General features: G+C 45.8%; 1 protein-coding gene across 12 annotated transcripts in view; it reads left to right on the top strand.

Moving 5' to 3' along the window:
- The window catches only part of ARVCF (ARVCF delta catenin family member), a 603654-nt gene that overhangs the window by 370316 nt on the left and 221246 nt on the right, over nucleotides 1–12092 (top strand). The gene's annotated exons all lie outside the window — the stretch shown is intronic.

The following is a 12092-nucleotide window of genomic DNA, read 5'->3' as shown; positions in this document are numbered from 1 at the left end:
ATGATGATAACAATTGTTCTGGTTATGATGTAGCATATTAAGAGGTGGAGTTGGGGAATGAAAGCTCAGTTCTTCCCCCCTCCCCTCAAATCTTGCAATTCATAAGGCGGTTTCTTCCCCTGAGCTTGTTGACACAGCCATACCTGGGAGCCTTTATTGCCTGTCTGCAGCTATCCCTATCAACCACTCTGAGCTACTTTTCTCAGGACTAGTAGAGGGGCAACAGAACAAGCTGACCCATGGGGTTGCCAGGTGAGGAACATCACAGGCCCTGAGATTTCAGGGCCCAAACCTGAGACCTAGGAGAGGCCTCTTGTGATATCACCATGGGGTAGGGCTGGTGATTCTTCCTCTGTGCTCCCTCCCACCACTGAACCATGGAAATGGAGATTAATTGGAAGAGGAGACACGGAGGAGACACCAGACACTCCAGAAAATGTGTGCAGTAATTTGTAGCAGGCTCCTGCCAGGCTAAAGCTGTACACATAATCTTCTTAATTAAAAATAAAATAAAAATTTTGGTATAAGCTTTTGTGTGCATGCACACTTCTTCAGATACACTGAAACAGAAGTCACCAGACCCTTGTATATAGTGGGGTGGGGTTTTTCTCAGGAGGGTAGCAGGAGATGGGTGATTGACTCAATGGGTATGGTAAACCTGTTGATGACTGTTAATGACTGTAATTAGTCCTACAGGAAAAAGCAAGGGATAGTATGCAGATGATTAGCATATGTAATGAGACAGAAATCCAATACAGTGGTACCCTGGGTTACATACGTTTCAGGTTACAGACTCCTCTAACCCAGAAATATTACCTCAGGATAAGAACTTTGCTTCAGGATGAGAACAGAAATTGTGCTCCAGCGGCGTGGCAGCAGCAGGAGGCCCCATTAGCTAAAGTGGTGCTTCAGGTTAAGAACAGTTTCAGGTTAAGTACGGACCTCTAGAACGAATTAAGTACTTAACCTGAGGTACCACTGTATCTCTCTTCAGACCGGGTGTCTCCATAGTTTTCAGTTTACTGATAAGTTGTAATTGAGCAACTTCTCTTTCAAAAATTCTTTTGTAACAAGACAGCTGCTTTGAGATCCTGTATTGAATGTCCTGGGAGATTGAAGTATTCTCCTACCGGCTTCTCTGTCTTGTGATTCCTGATGTCAGATTAAGTCCGTTTATCTTTTGGCATAGGGTTTGGCCTATTTGTCCAATATAGAGAGCTGAAGGGCACTGCTGGCATTCGATGGCATATACAATTTTAGAAGATGAGCAATTAAATAGGGCTAAGATGGTTTGTTTGATGTTGTTGGGTCCAGTGATGGTGTTTGTCTGGGTGTATGTGGAAGCAAATTTGGCATCTGGATTTATTGCAAGCTCTCCTACTACCCTCCTGAAACCCCACCCCCCACTATATATAAGGGTCTGGTGACTTCCTGACAGTAAGAGCTGTTCGACAGTGGAATCTGCTGCCAAGGAGTGTGGTGGAGTCTCCTTCTTTGGAGGTCTTTAAGCAGAGGCTTGACAACCATATGTCAGGAGTGCTCTGATGGTGTTTCCTGCTTGGCAGGGGGTTGGACTCGATGGCCCTTGTGGTCTCTTCCAACACTATGATTCTATGATTTTATGTTTCAGTGTATCTGAAGAAGTGTGCATGCACACGAAATCTTATACAGTGGTACCTCTGGTTAAGAACTTAATTCGTTCTGGAGGTCCATTCTTAACCTGAAACTGTTCTTAACCTGAAGCACCACTTTAGCTAATGGGGCCTCCTGCTGCCACTGCGCCACCAGAGCACGATTTCTGTTCTTATCCTGAAGCAAAGTTCTTAACCTGAGGTACTATTTCTGGGTTAGCGGAGTCTGTAACCTGAAGCGTATGTAACCTGAAGCGTCTGTAGCCCGAGGTACCACTGTACCAAGAACAAACTTAGTTGGTCTCTAAGGTGCTAGAGGGACACGGGTGGCGCTGTGGGTTAAACCACAGAGCCTAGGACTTGCCGATCAGAAGTTCAGTGGTTCGAATCCCCGCGACAGGGTGAGCTCCCGTTGCTCGGTCCCTGCTCCTGCCAACCTAGCAGTTTGAAAGCACGTCAAAGTGCAAGTAGATAAATAGGTACCACTCCAGTGGGAAGGTAAACGGCATTTCCGTGCGCTGCTCTGGTTCGCCAGAAGCGGCTTAGTCATGCTGGCCACATGACCCGGAAGCTGTACGCTGGCTCCCTCGGCCAATAAAGCAAGATGAGCGCCGCAACCCCAGAGTCGGCCACGACTGGACCTAATGGTCAGGGGTCCCTTTACCTTTTAAGGTGCTACTGGACTTTTTGATTTTATATATATATATTTCGACTGCATCAGACCAACACGGCTACCTACCTAAATAGAAATTTAAGGTACTCTTGCCCACTTGGAGATTCAAGCCCTGCCACTGCCAGGCAAACCTGGAGATTTCAGGGCTGTCCTGGAGGCCTATATTGCCCAAGACTCTGTTGGGCCTCCAGAACAAGATAGCAGTGTCTGTGCCATTCAGATTCTTCTTTGTGACACAACTATATGGCTATATAAGCTGCTTGCTGCAGAGCCACTACAGCAGTTTCCCTGCAGGCTGGTCATTGTTGCTTCCCTGGAGGGGGCAGGGAGTTTGGCACAATGCACGTTCCTCCAGCAGGAGTGCCATATCAGCTGCACTGGGCCATTTGTACCAGATCACCTCCCTACCAATATCCCCTCTATCTCTTGGGGTGCAATCAGATGTTAGGAAAGTTGTGTTGGCTTTCATGATTATAATGCTGGCGTTTCTGTCCTGCTTTCTAATGTTCCTTTCTAATGTTGAGAGCCAGTGTGGTGTAGTGGTTAAGAGTGGTGGACTCGTAATCTGGTGAACTGGGTTCGCTTCCCCGCTCCTCCACATGCAGCTGCTGGGCGACCTTGGGCCAGTCACACTTCTCTGAAGTCTCTCAGCCCCAATCACTTCACAGAGTGTTTGTTGTGGGGGAGGAAGGGAAAGGAGAATGTTAGCCGCTTTGAGACTCCTTCGGGTAGTGATAAAGCGGGATATCAAATCCAAACTCTTCTTCTTCTTTCACATTGCAGTACCTGTTGTGCTACAGAACTGTGCCTTTTTGTTGTTGTTACCGAGACACCAGCGTGTCAGGCTAAATTTACTCACACCAGCGAGTGTGGTGTTACCAGATAACGTCTCTACACCCTGATGTTTCCTGCATGCATGTGCTTCTGCTCCCCTGTGATTCTCCAATTTAGATACGAGGCAATAGCTGGATGCCAGTATACCGCTCCAAGTTTCATCACTTCACTCCCGCGGTTTTCCAGATTAAGAGGGCTGCAAACGGATTGTTTCTGGAATCAAATAACGCGGAAATGAGCGCTGAACATACACTATAGCCCATTAGATTCCCAGAAGTGGTATTTGCATCATATGAAAGCTCAACTATAATGGGGAAATTACCCTTTTCGGAAAACATCAGAGCAATGGAATAAACCACCCTGTGAAACGGCATCCTTGGCTGTTGGCTTCCATCATTCTCAGGAGACGATGGAGGAGTGTGCCTTTGGGGGTGAAGTCAAACCATAGAGGGGAGGAGACTGATAGACATGTTTAATTGTAGCTGGGACGGATGGAGGAGTCTGGTTTTGCTGCTACAAGGGCACCATGGTGTTTCTTTCCCCTGCGCTCCTCCCAGCAGTTGGTGCTGTGGCTATGTGACCTGTCTGTCTCCAGGCACTGTGATTGTCTGCAAGGGGCTTAATGTTGCCAGCCTTCAGTGGGCCACAGTGGGCTTAATGTTGCCAGCCTTCAGAAAGCTGGTGCAAGAGCTCTGCTGCTACCCTGGAGGACTCCCCTGCTCAGCGCCTGAGGGCCCCAGTCCTACCACTCACCACCTGGCCTAGGGCGCTGGTGCAAGAGCTCTGCTGCTACCCAGGAGGACTCCCCTGCTCAGCGCCTGAGGGCCCCAGTCCTACCACTCACCACCTGGCCTAGGGCGGGGCCTGACGGGCTCCATAAATGACTGCTGCCGCTGCTGCTGGGCAGAGAGGGCTCCATTTGTGTGTGTGTGTTTTAATTGCTATTGCTATTTATTTAAATCGTTATTTTTTTACCTATGTCATTTTAAACTGTGATATTAATGCTGTATTCTTAGTTTAAGATTTTGATTGATGTGGAAATTGTTTTCCATTTGGTTGTGTGTGGTTTTTTGATGTGGTTTATTTATTGTTTATGATGTTTGTGATTATGTACCGTATTTTTTGCTCTATAAGACTCACTTTTCCCCTTCTAAAAAGTAAGGGGAAATGTGTGTGCGTCTTATGGAGCGAATGCAGGCTGCGCAGCTATCCCAGAAGCCAGAACAGCAAGAGGGATTGCTGCTTTCACTGCGCAGCGATCCCTCTTGCTGTTCTGGCTTCTGAGATTCAGAATATTTTTTTTCTTGTTTTCCTCTTCCAAAAACTAGGTACATCTTGTGGTCTGGTGCGTCTTATAGAGCGAAAAATACGGTAAATCGTGTCATGTTGTAGAAATTGCTGATCTCTGCCAGCAATTTCTAGATCAACTCTTCATCCCCAAATGGAAACCAGAGTTGGAGGTCATACATTCTCTATTACTGGGGAGTGATCAGGAGCTCACCAAGTTGGTGACTAAATATCTCTATTTGGTTTTTTGCCGTCGAAATACACTGCAGACCCCCTGATCTCCCTGGAGACCTAGAGATGTGATGATAGACTGCTCTGCCGCCTTTCTTTTAGCAAATGTTTTGTGCCGCTGGGGAAGTGGTAATTCTGTATTGATTTGGTTTGGATGTGATGCCAATCAAAGGTTTGATGATGATGAGCATCAAGCCGCCTTGAGCATTGTTTTTAACTGTGTAAAGGCGACATACTAATAAAACGATGTTGATGATGATAGTCAGCCACTTCTGGTTTCTGGGCGCTTTGGCAAAGCCTTGCAAGTCTTGGGGTGGCTCCTCAATGACCTCTGTGCTGAGCGGTGGCTGCAAGCGCTGTAGGAAATTTCAGCGGGTCCTATCTTGTCTCGGGTGGCAAAATGTCTTGGGCAGGCTCTTCAGATCAACCTGCAACCAGGGCCCTAGGTAACAGGTGCTGCCTGGAGGAGAGTGTTTTTGAGCCAGGCTGGCTCCAGCTGTACTTAAAACCGAGGCTGCATATCATCAGCTGAACCTTTGATGAGAATCAAGCATTTTTCCACTTAAAAGGAAGAGGATTATATATTAAAGAGAAGCACTTCATAACGTAAACTCATCCAACCCAAGAAGCAAGGCCAAGCGTTTCCTCTTTGAAATGCGGAGCGTGACAGTGTCATAGCTTGGGGGTGTTTTAATATTCGAGGCAGTGTGTACTCGATAGCGAGGCTGAGCCATGTGGTGGGTTTAATCCAATCAAAAAAAAATCTCCCTCCCCCACTCCTGATGAGTTTTTACCCCTACATTACCGAATTCTGTGATATGCCTCCAGGGTGAGCAGGCTTCTGTTGTTTTTCATACAGTTAGATTCTGGACTCTGTGAATTTTAGGAGGGGGGAAGTTTGCATCACTTGCTAATGTCGGGCCGCAAAGTTAGCATCTGGGCAAACTTGGGAAAACTTGAAAAATTCTATACAGTGGTACCTCGGGTTACAAATGCTTTGGGTTACAAACTCCGCTAACCCGGAAGTAGTTGCTCCAGGTTGCAAACTTTGCCCCAGGATGAGAATGGAAATTGCGTGGCGGCGGCACGGCGGCAGCGGGAGGCCCCATTAGCGAAGCGTGCCTCAGGTTAAGAACGGTTTCGGCTTAAGAACAGACCTTCAGAACGAATTAAGTTCGTAACCTGAGGTACCACTGTACATCTTTACGGTCCCATCTGCACTATACATCTAAAGGGATATCATGTTATTGTTGTTTAGTCATTTAGTTGTGTCCGACTCTTCGTGACCCCATGGACCAGAGCACGCCAGGCACTCCTGTCTTTAAAGGAATATCACAGGGCTGCTTTTTTCAGCTGGAACTTGCCGGAACTCAGTTCTGGCACCTCTCAGGTGGGCGCCATTGCCATTCTAAGAGAATGGGGCATTCATGGTGAGTTCCGGCACCTCTTTTTCCAGAAAAATAGTGCTGGTTATCCTACTTTAAGCAGTCAAGGTTTCCCCAAAGAATCATGGGAAGCGCAGTTGGTTAAGGGTGCCCAAAGTTGTTAGGAGACCCCTCACAGAGCTACAATTCTCAGAATTCCCTTGGAAGAGGGATTGTTAAACCACTCTCAGCATTCTTAGCAAACTACTCTTCCAACCCAGCGTTGCAAAGAAGAACACTGGACAAGGCAGTTCCAACCACCACCTTTTTCCTTACTGCATGTGCATTTTTTCTGCTTTAACAAAAAATCAATTGCTTTACAAAGAAGGAGTTGGATGAGGCAGCTATAGCTGCTCACGTTATCTTCCTTATTCCCAGTGGCTCTGGGCATCACCTAGTATGTATTGGGGAGTCCCACCAGGGGGGTCTTGTGGAGCCCCCAGAGAGCATGTTGTCCTGGACCCCATCATACCTGGCATCAGTCTTATGCCTTCCCTTTGGGGTACAGGATTAGGAGGGCCGGGCCTGTACCATCGAATAGCCTTGATGTAAATGGCATGCATTGTCTGTTTCCAGGAGCCTGGGACTCATTCCCGGGCAAGGAAAGATGCTCGACCAAGATCTGTAGCAGCTTGCCTCCATCTTTCTATGTTCTATAGAAGGTTTCTGGACTTTGGAGCAGGGAGTGATGGATTGTTTTGAGAACCCCTGCAAGGATTTGAATCAGATGTTTGGCTTAGCCCTTTTAGGGAGAGCAGAGGGATGCCTGAACACCTCAGTTGTCTTGCAGTGTTGGCCCTTTGATGGGTTTTGGATGGAATGGTAGTTTGATTTGTTGCAAATTCAGCATGGGCCATGGGGAATATTTGTTTTAGCTACCTCCCAGAGATGATCCAAGGCCTCCTTGTACTTGCTAAGAAACATAGTGCCCTTTTGTCTGATCTGAGGAAATTGTTAATGTGTTTGTGAAAGAGAGAAGTGTGTTTTTTTATGACAGAAGGAGGAAGAAGTATCCTGGTGAATTTGTAGGGGACAGACAATTGCCACCGTACATTCTTTAAATCTCCCATAAAATGTTGTTGTTCCTTTGCAAATACCTTCTCCAATAGCCAAGCAGGTCACTTAGCTGTTTCTTCCATTACAGTTATAGCTTCCCTTCTCCTTCCTCATAAATACTGGCATTAACATCCTTTGTGCCTGTAGGAGGTAACGATCCGCATCGTCTCAGGTGTTCGATAAAGTGCCAGGAGTAAATTGTTCTCCATGGTAAATGTGGAGGATTTAAAGCAAACATCATTGCTCTCGTAATGTTGTAGTTGATTACGGAGAGAGGAAGCTTTTATTTATCCGATGTAAAGAAGGAAAAGTTACATGTGTTTTCCTTTATTGGTATTGGTAATTACATTGTTCTGGATGCAAATTTGCTAGATGCTCACTGCAGATCTCTCCTACATAGTCACTGGTTTGGTGACTGCTGCAGATGGAGGAGTGAATATCTTCCTACAACTTTTTAACTCTGCCGCAGTTCATTCCCAGTGCTGAAAAGCATAGCGAAACAGTTGAATCCTTTGTCTTCAGGAACGATTTTAACCAGGATGGGCAACAATTTATCCTGGAACTGAATTCAGCACTTCTCCCTGACTATTGCTATTGCAAGCATAGTTGAATATTTCAACTGTCATGGGTGCACTGTGGCAATGCTTTGGCGAGAGTTAGGAGCCAGGATCGAAGAGCAGGCCAGGATCCCAAAGGCAGGACCAGGGAACAAACCGAGAGTCTGGACAGAGGAGCAATGGGGATGCAGAACCGAAGCCAAGAGTAAAAATTGAGAGCCAAACTAGAAATGAAAGATTCGCTCAGGTAGACCTGCTTGCTGCAGTTAGGCGCTCACCATGTGAAGCAGCGACCAGCTGTTCTTGAGTAGGGATGGGGTCAGAAGTATGTTTCAGTTCATATTTAAAGTTGGGCATCCTAATTCACACTGCCTGAAACAATACAGGAAATGGAAGATGACCTTTCTTCAAAATTCACAGTTTTCTGAGTTTTGTGACGTGGTCCTTCAGTCAGGTACAAAAACACACATACTGAGGTGAATATGCATAAAAAGCATATATTGGTGAAAACAGCATATTTGGGTAAATCACAGCACTATGGTTCCCAGATTTCCCTGAGAAGAGGGTTTGATAGTGGGGATTGTGATTCTGTGAGGGGAATGAGGGGGTGTCTCCTAACAGCTCTCAGCACCCTTAACTGGCTAAAGTTTTCAATATTCCATGACTAAACATGGTGCTTTCAGTTCTGATGATTGCAGAGAGAGGTAAATAGAATTCTGTATTAATGTGCTTTAAAAAAACAGAACCAGAATATTTCAGAAGAAGTGCCGCATGTCTTCCAATTGTAGTTTGACATCTGTCGTGTTTAGAAAAATGATAGGCAATTGTGCTAATTACATGCAAATTAGCAGCCGCTTTCTAGCTCACGGTAACCAATCTGAAGTAGCCCCCGCAGTGCTGAAGAAGCTTGCCTCCCCTGCTGAAAAATATGAGTGTACATTTCTCATCTAGGCAGCGCACTGAAAGTTGTTTTGCAAACAGTGAATGATCTTGGCTGCAAGAACAAATGGAAAGGAAGTCTGATTCCCTTTGGAGAGCCCCAGTCTCCTAACATTTATTTTCATTACGGAGCTGATGAATGCATTGGTTAAAGGCAACCTCATCAAATGGCCAAGAATCCCTCTTCTCTACCCCGCTCCCTCCACACTAAGGTTACCAGACGTCCCCATTTCCCAGGGACAGTCCCCAGATTTGCACATTGGTCCCCATAGAAAATCCGCTGAAGCTGAAAAGTGTCCCCGGATTCATTGAAAAAAAATCTGGTAACCTTACTCCACACTGCTATGCTTGGCATGTTTTTGGTTCATTTTTCAGTAGACTCTTTTTTAAGAGTTTTTCTGACAAAAAGACGTCATTAAAACTATCCAGGCCTACACTCTAACTTCCTGCATGGCTTCTGTTTCGAAGGGTGAATCCCTCTCCCAGGCCAAGATATCATCTGTGATCAGAACCTCTTAGCTGGAGAGACATCTCAAGGATGTCCTGGATGTTACTGATGTGGATTGTTTTGAAGTGTGGGTTGGGTGTCTGGGCTTGCTTAGTCTGCTTTTGGTGCCATGCTACTGGGGTGATCTTGGTGGTCTCTAAGCACAGGAGTCAGGTGCAACACATCTGCAAGGCATTTCAGTTCATGTGATGCCCACTTCCTATTCATTGCTCAAAAGGAAAGAATAATAATAATAATAATAATAATAATAATAATAATAATAATAATAATATATTTATATCCCGCCCTCCCCAGCCGAAGCCGGGCTCAGAGTGGCTAACAACAGTAAAATGATAAAACATTCTAAAATCATTTCATTATAAAATTAATTCAAATCAGATTAATGGCAACCTTAGGTCTCTTCCAGATTTTGGTGGTGTCGTTTTTCTGCCTGATGGCAAAGTTTAGGTTCTGACCTGGGTCCCCATGTAAGCATGAGATGTCATGGTCTTTAGACACATTCCTGATAGAAAACTCCACATACGCGCACGCACGCACGCACGCGCACACACACACACACACACATTTGCCAACATGGGATGGGATAACACTGCATGCGTCTGAAGAAGTATGCTCTGGTGCATGAAAGTTTAGGCCAGGGGTACTGTTATAAGAAAAACTGCTCCCTTTCCCTTACTGTGTATTCCAGAGCCCATATAGAGTCCTTAAGTGGGTTCCCTATTGGTAGGAGAAAACAGAGGCCAACCAGAGTATACTGAGAAGCAAAGCGGCTGGTAAGCCTGATCTTTATTAAAGGAAGAAGACGAAGAGAAGGAGGAGGAGTTTGGATTTGATATCCCGCTTTATCACTACCCGAAGGAGTCTCAAAGCGGCTAACATTCTCCTTTCCCTTCCTCCCCCACAACAAACACTCTGTGAGGTGAGTGGGGCTGAGAGACTTCGAAGAAGTGTGACTAGCCCAAGGTCACCCAGCAGCTGCATGTGGAGGAGCAGAGACAAGAACCCGGTTCCCCAGATTACGAGACTACTGCTCTTAACCACTACACCACACTGGCTGTTGAAACTGTTGCAATAGGGCCCCCACTCACCACACGCAGGAGGGAGGAGAACCCTGAACAATGGTGTGCAAGCCCTTATATAGACTTTTGAAACTGCCCACCCTGTAGCCTAAGACCAACCCCCAAAACATCGTGCATCCATCACAGAAGGAGGCGGTCTACAGCAGAAATCCTGCCTGCCAGGATACCTGATAATGGTCACTGATTGCATTACCTGGGCAGTCCGGCCATTCTTTTGTGATGGTTTGTATTTTCGTTCCTGAATCCAGGTCACAGGCTCACCCTATTCATGCCCTTAAGACCGGATTTGTAAGCGGAAAGACAATGGGAAGGTTTTCCCCATTTTCCTTCCTTACTGCAGAAGACTATTTGAGGTCATTGGGAGAGTCAAAATGGCTTCAGGGTTGCTCTCCCATACTATTTCAGACACATGGTTCATATATTTAAATATGGTTCATATATTTAGATATTTAGATAGTGATGTATGGAAGTGAGAGCTGGGCCATAAAGAAGGCTGATCGCCGAAGAATGGATGCTTTTGAATTATGGTGCTGGAGGAGACTCTTGAGAGTCCCATGGACTGCAAGAAAATCAAACCTATCCATTCTGAAGGAAATCAGCCCTGAGTGCTCACTGGAAGGACAGATCCTGAAGCTGAGGCTCCAAGACTTTGGCCACCTCATGAGAAGAGAAGACTCCCTGGAAAAGACCCTGATGTTGGGAAAGATGGAGGGCACAAGGAGAAGGGGACGACAGAGGACGAGATAGTTTGATAGTGTTCTCGAAGCTACCAACATGAGTTTGACCAAACTGCGGGAGGCAGTGGAAGACAGGAGTGCCTGGCGTGCTCTGGTCCAGGGGGTCACGAAGAGTCGGACACAACTAAACGACTAAACAACAACAACAATGTGTGCATTTATGAATATTTATTCTATATTTGAGACCTTAAAATTCTTATAACAGTACCCAACTTGGTGACCTCCAAGTGTTGCTTGCGAACTGCAACTCCCACCAGCTCCAGCCAGCATTGTCAATGGTCAGGGGCGATGGGAATTGTAGCCTACAGTTTCTGGAAGAAACCACATTAGCCATCCCTAGCTTACGGCATAAGAAGCTGGGTAGTCTTTCGGTTGCCACAAACCTCTTTGTTGTTTTTTGTTTAAATAGATCTGATTACAGGCGGGGCAAGACAGGTTATTTCCCCCCATTGTTCTCTAAAAGGCATCAAGGTTCAGGCTTGGAGCTGCAAAAGAATCTTTCGCTTGTGAGTCTGATGAGGCATTTGCCATGTCTGTAAATCAAAACAATCTTTTGTGTTCTGCATTATAACCTTGGAGAGTCAAGAGACTGTGCTGGAAATGGAAATGAAAAATGCCCCAAGATTTTGCTCCCATGGTTCTAACCCTTCAGGTGAAATTAGAATCCCTTCTGCATTTTCCTTGACTTTAATAAAAGAGGGGGGAGAGGATCCTTTGTAGGTGTTTGTGGCATCTGTGCATCCCTTTCTACAGATGAAACCATTATTGCTATATTTCAACCTGTATTCTACTTTGCCAAACCAATGAGCCACCCCAAACAGCTCAAAAACCCCACCATTAAAACTCCTACCAGTAATATAATATATAATTAGAATTATAGTAAATTATAAACTCTATATAAATTATAAAGTAAAAGCTATGGTTTCCCCAGTAGTGATGTATGGAAGTGAGAGCTGGACCATAAAGAAGGCTGATCGCCGAAGAATGGATGCTTTTGAATTATGGTGCTGGAGGAGACTCTTGAGAGTCCCACGGACTGCAAGAAGATCAAACCTATCCATTCTGAAGGAAATCAGCCCTGAGTGCTCACTGGAAGGACAAATCCTGAAGCTGAGGCTCCAATACCTCGGCCACCT

This window comes from Podarcis pityusensis, assembly GCF_964106645.2.
Source record: "Podarcis pityusensis genome assembly, chromosome: 16".
Lineage (NCBI taxonomy): Eukaryota > Metazoa > Chordata > Lepidosauria > Squamata > Lacertidae > Podarcis > Podarcis pityusensis.
This window is presented reverse-complemented; position numbering and strand designations above follow the sequence as displayed.